General features: G+C 31.6%; 2 non-coding genes across 2 annotated transcripts; one reads left to right on the top strand and one right to left on the bottom strand.

The window, feature by feature from the left end:
- Positions 1 to 3,549: 3,549 nt before the first annotated feature.
- Positions 3,550 to 3,623, bottom strand: TRNAT-GGU (transfer RNA threonine (anticodon GGU)). The gene has a single exon. It is a non-coding gene; the product is annotated as a tRNA-Thr (tRNA).
- A 33-nt stretch (positions 3,624 to 3,656) lies between these two features.
- Positions 3,657 to 3,730, top strand: TRNAT-GGU (transfer RNA threonine (anticodon GGU)). The gene has a single exon. It is a non-coding gene; the product is annotated as a tRNA-Thr (tRNA).
- Positions 3,731 to 6,526: the final 2,796 nt, after the last annotated feature.

Here is a 6,526-nt window from a genome sequence, read left to right as displayed (position 1 = left end):
CTGAGAAGTAAAAATCAAATGTTTAGGAGTTTCTTAAAAGCATCAATGCCGAAACGTGTCCAAACGTTTCCAATACAATGCCTCTACTTCAAAAATATAAGAAACTCGTGTTGCTTTTGAAAGCAACACGAGTCGAATAAAGAAAAGTTAGATGTCCCAAGTAGTCCCATACATAGAAAATAGTAAAATGAAATTTTTATCCAGACTCTGTGGCTAAAACATCCGATTTTAGTGAACTGTCAATGCGACTCTGAAAAGTCTCTTACAAAAATAAATTCATATTTTTGAATGCGATATTCTAATGGAGATATTTGACTTTGAAGTTTTCGGCATTTATCGCCAATGATTGAGAGTGGTTCACAAAATTGCGGAAAGTTAATTATATTCAAAGTTGTAAAAATTCTGTAATTGTCAAAATAATTTTTTAAAAAAAATGTTACTTATTTATTGTGAATAAAAAAATAAAATGGTTGAGTCCATTCTATTTGTGTACAGTCAGGAAAAAATGACATTTTTTAGAGCTAATGAAAACTTTCCAACACAATGACAAGTTGCCAAAACAAAGTTATTTCATATATTTAATATTTCGGTTAATATGTATTGCATTTAAAAATATTGAATTTTTTGCAAATGATTTTTCAGAGCGGGTGCGAAAAAATAGCATGAGATCGACGTAATTGAATAATAATTGATTCGGAATAAAAAAATTGTTCAGTTTATAAAATGAAAAAAATATTTGAGAGCCATTCACACACATAAATACTTTATAAAAAATAATTTGTTTTTTTATTTTAATTTAAAATAAAATTGAGTCAATGAATATTCAATATTTTGCTTCATTTTATTAACCGAACAGTTTTCCTTATTTCGAATCTATCTTTATTCAATTACGTTTATGTCATGCAATTTTATTATGCGCGCAAAGTGTTTTAATACAGTAATACTTTTTTTTTCTTAATGTTTGAAAAAATTGCAAAAAATAGGCATTGGAAATATGTAAAACATTGTACATATACAGGGTGATCAGCGCCAGGTGGGCTGACAAATTGTTCCAAAATTGTAACGTAACGTTCAGTAGTAATCGTTTCTCGCACGAAGAAGGGGCCGATAATGCCTCTGGCGCATACCGCAGCCCATGCAGTAACTTTAGGCGAATGCATTGGTTTCTCTTCACACAAATAAGGATTTTCGGAACCCCAAAATCTCCAGTTTTGTTTTGTTTTTTTTAAATTCTAAAAAATTAGAAAAAAAACAACTAAATTTTCGAAATTTCTGTACAACATTTTTACAGTTTTGCTAATAAACGTACCGTTTACCGCATAATTCTATTGATCTTTGTTGTAGAGATATTTAATTTTGAAATAAGGGCTTATTCGCTGATCACCCTGTATATAGCATATACAATCGAAATATATGTCTAAATTTGGGCTACATCAATGTCTAACTGATATTTTTCAGGCTTTTTCATCATGTTAAAAGGTGTGTGAGATCCATTAATCTGACATTGAAAACCTCCCCTCTCCAATATCCTCTCTATCCCACGATAAATTCCCTTATAACGATATATTTTGAATTGACTTTGAAACCACTGCAACGATATTTCTCTATACAGTATTTTACTCGAAAAACCACCTGCAATCTTAGTTTTTATTCTCCTGAGGATCACTAGATGCTGATATCGATATTTTGCAAAACACTGACCCACGAAAGCGTCCATGAAGTTACTACTTTTTCTGTAAGAAACAAAATCGCACTGTGTAAACTGCTCTACAGGGTGAAACAGCTAAGCTGCTAGCATTACTAAGATGTCCGATTATTTGTTGAACGTTTAGGAAAAACTGAAAACGTTATGAAAAACTTTTTTGAGTTCTCATCTAAACTTATTTCATGCCGTAAAAACCAATCTCATCTCCTTCAATTCCCCAGTAATCCTACGAAAGGCGGATACTTTCAGCTTGAAATTTCCAAAATACCTAGTTTTTTCTGTTTATTTTTTTAATCATGCTAACAGAAATTAAAAAGTAAAATTAATCATGCGATCAGATTTTTATCAATAACTTGTCAAATATTTGATTTATGTAAAAAAATATTCAATATGAGAGTAAGTTATACTCAGTTTTCTTTAACCGTTAAAAGCATGCGACCCACAATATTTAACTGTCGATTAGTAAAGTAACATTATTGAAGTGCTATGTTGTGAACGCAAAATGCTATTATACGTATGAAATAAACTTCAATAGAAAATTGAAGATTCATGTACATTGTTCTAGTACATTGTTCGTTTATTTTGGGATATCAATGCAACATTTTCAACCTGTTGAAGTTCAAAAATTGCATCTTTCATCCTCTAAATCAACTGGGTGATTTTGCGCAATCTTTAAGAGTATCCAAAAGAAAATTACAAATTTACAAATGAAATAGTTTCCGTGGTAGTTAACGTTTTATATAAACACTAGGTGCAGCAAAGAGAAGATTAGCATATTAAGTAAAAGCATTAAATACATTTTTCATTATACTTATGAAATAATATATTGCATACGAAGAAAAATATACATTAAAACTTGTCTTTAATGGAACCTGTCTTCAACGGAAAAAATCATGGTCTCTTGATTTCAATGCCAAAATACACATTAAAAAACCTAGATTAAACGGAACCTGTCTAACGCGGAAGCGGAAAAGAAAATTGCACCCTTTAACGGAAAATTTCACATACTGTAAATGTGTAAGGGGTTAAGTGTTTGGCGACCAATAGGCTAAAAAAGGATCATACAAATATTCTTCACTGAAATTTTCTACGCAATCTATGCTTGCAAATGTGAGTCCATCTTCCATCCTTAGATTAGCAAAAAAAAAATTTCTGTACTCGATGCTGTGGTTTTGATAAGCCATATGTTGTAAAGTAGTTGCTTTCTGAAACTGTAACAAGATTTTTTGGAAAAGCAGGTTTTTCCACAATAGAAATCAGTGTAAGGGTTGAATTTCCAAATGATATGCAAGGCTTACGAAATTGCATGCCAGCTGTGCGCGTTCCGTGATCGAAAGGCTGAGCGTTGCCGGAATTAATTAGAAAAGCAAAGGGGGCAACTGCCCTGGTGGCAAATTTTAGGTGGGAACAAAAACCCCGTTATAAAATCATCGAATTTTACAGTGGTAGGGGCGGCAAAATCATCTGTTCTCTCTCTTTCCGTCACAAAATTCTTAGTTATGTCCCTGAGGATTACATAAAAATGGACGATAATGTGCAAACTGAATCTAACACGACAGATATTGACACCCTAATTGAAATTTTTTAAGGAAGTAAAAAAGAACGCAAATGTTATTTTAGAAGAAAAATATGGTGTAAATACAGCATTTAGTAATTATAGACTAATGACTTATTTTATCTACTTTTTATTATTTAATTTATTTTCAATTAATTTTAATATTTTATTTCAATTACTTACAAGACTTTAGAGAGATATAGATGGCTTTTTTCTCAGCCAGAGATATCAAGGAAACAGTTATTTTCCGGATATTATGCTGAGGTGAGCTCGGAAAGAAAAGTCATCACGTCTCCGCCGGGACTCGAACCCAGGCCCTCTTGCATACCGGGCAAGCATGCTACCATCTACACCACTGGAGACACATGAATCTGCCTGTGTCCGGCAGATTCATGTGTCTCCAGTGGTGTAGATGGTAGCATGCTTGCCCGGTATGCAAGAGGGCCTGGGTTCGAGTCCCGGCGGAGACGTGATGACTTTTCTTTCCGAGCTCACCTCAGCATAATATCCGGAAAATAACTGTTTCCTTGACTTACAAGACTGTTACATAATTTCACACAGTGTGTATCGATTGAACCTTTATTAAGCGGAAACCTGTGTTCAACGGAAAAAAATATCGGTCCGTTATGATTCCATTGAAGACAGGTTTTACTGTATATGCATGTTTAAAATTATTTTTACAAAATAATATTTGCATCATTACTTATCTTTTTTTATTACAAAATATTTTCTCAGGGAAATCTGAGATAAGACTTATATACTTAAAAATTGATAAGTTTCTCGCGCGTATAAATTTATTTATTCATTTATTTCGGAGAATAACATTACCAGAGAGACACACATGGATTATTCTCGTTGTAATGCAAAACGTAATGAAACATCATAAAAACAATTAAATAGCGGAAAATAAAGGCAAAATAATTCACGTTAATAACATAAAATAACAAAACATAAATTTTAAATTATTTTTATCATGCCTGGGTGGCTTAGATATGAAATAAATGGAACATTGCGACCTTCTTTTTCTTAAGAAAAACAATTTCGAATTATTTTTCTTTCTCATTTTATATAACAAAAATTACATCATAATCATGAAAAATAACACACCACAGAAAGAAAGTTAAAAACTAGATACTGAATAGAATAACGTAATGTTTACTACTTGCTATAAATGTGACTAAGATGATGGGATATAGTTAATTAAGGTTTCTCTATTCGTTTTATTTTTCTATGAAGCCATAATTAATTCATTTAGTCATTATTATAATGATGATAAACTCATCAATAGAAATAACCGTAATTATGATCGTATCCCAACCCGCGTTTGACGTATCTGGTTATTAATTATCTTTTGGAAATTTTAAGCTAAATGCAATAACCACTTCTTAATAATGAGAAAGATTAGGTACTATTTCGAGAGAAATAAGCTCTTCATGATATACTTCTAGCGTAAGATGATAATCGAAGGACATTCGACAAGACCCTTGGAGCCAAGAAAAAGGACACCAGCTTCTTCTTATCTCTTTGTATGTTTTTTTTTTTTGTTTTGTTCTTATACTGTTATTGTTGTTGCTGCAATCTGATCTCAAACTACTGCAAAAGAAATTCCTCCCTTGTTAGCGAGTTATTGCGATCTACACGACATCCAGAAAACACAGAGAATAGGACAAAAAAGATTCAGATAAACGGAAAACAAAACCTTGTTGTTTCCCGTTCTATGGAATTTCATTGACTACGTTTGTACTTGCTAATACCAATCACCCTGAGAAACATTACAGCTATTTTCTTTTATTATCTTTCTCTTAAATATATATAGTAGAGAATATAGATCCTTACTCTTTAATTATCAGCTTTTTTTTATTCCAGGCCATGTTTAGTTTGTATGTACATTGAACTGAAACGTTGATAGATTTAGAAACTTATGCGTTAGGAATATTGATTAGTTGTCGCTACGAATGTACTGATGCAACTGGATCTATTGCTTGGATTATACGTGGTGGTTCGTGAAGAGTGACAGAGAGGAATAAAAATTTCACGTTCAATTCTAATATTTAGATGAGTCATAAAGAATGATCAGTATAAAAAAGAAAATTTAGTTTTAATATTTTCATGCCATGCTAATTGGGAGAAATGTGAAAATTAAAATTTGTATATACTGCGCTGAATGACAAAATTTAATTTTTCAGAATCTGCGTTTCTCTGGTATTTAATGAAATTTGTCACGTAACATTTGGTTGAAAGTCTTTTGAGATAGATATCAGTGACTGAAGTTTCTACTTATGCTACTTTTTTATGATTATCTACGATTTCTTTTCAAGAAAGTTATATTAGCAAGTAAAATGCGTTCAAGTCAAAAATTTCCAGCACCGATATCTCGACAAATTTGCACTCAAATGTTACGCGGTAAATTTCTTTCGATTCAATATTCAATCATAGAAAATCACATAATTTATTCTCTGATATTTTTTGGTTGGGGATCATATACAAATTTTAATTTATATCTTGCCCACATATCGTTTCAACACGATGAAACTATTCCGTTCTCTCTTTTTGCTGATCATTTTTATATTTTATTTCAATTTTCGTAGAATTTTTTTTTCCCCTTCGAACACTTGGTGCATTTTGTTATGGTTTTAAACCCGCAACTTTTTAATTATTCGTTATAGCAAGGCTATATGAAGTTAGTTTTTATTGTTTTTTTTTTTTTTGATGGGAGAATTTTGGATTGCTTTAACTATGCATTTTTACGTCCTGGTAAATTTGTGTTCACAGGAAAGGTCTCGACTATTCCCGTGATTATAACAAAAATAACCAGTTTTTGGGAAAACCTCTTCATTTATATCAGATTTGTTTTTTTATTAATCAATAGATAATGTTTTTTAGTTTATGCAAGGCCACAAAACAGCGTTTCATACTATATTGTTGATGCACTAAATTTAGAGAAAATGCTCATACATTTCTTGTAGAAATCACAATCGAAATCTTTTAGTGTCTTTTACTCCCATATCACTAATATATTTCAGTATTTGAAACACTGAATCTGAAAAGTTTTGGTGTTGTAATGGCCATGCTGAATAATCTAAAGACTACCTTCATAGTAATAATAGTTGTGACACTTTCAAAATGTTACGCATTAGTTGCATATAGACGGTTAGTTATTACAAAGTAAGAACTCGATGAATCTCCAACCACATTCTAACAATCAAAAGAGTTCGAGTACTCTATATAATGAAAGCTCCCAACTCTGAGCTACAAATAATGCAAAG

This window comes from Pholcus phalangioides, unplaced genomic scaffold, assembly GCF_987345545.1.
Source record: "Pholcus phalangioides strain wild (caught in Gottingen) unplaced genomic scaffold, Ppha-v1.0 ptg000007l_1, whole genome shotgun sequence".
Lineage (NCBI taxonomy): Eukaryota > Metazoa > Arthropoda > Arachnida > Araneae > Pholcidae > Pholcus > Pholcus phalangioides.
Note: the sequence above shows the minus strand (reverse complement) of the source record. Positions and strands in the feature narration are given on the sequence as shown.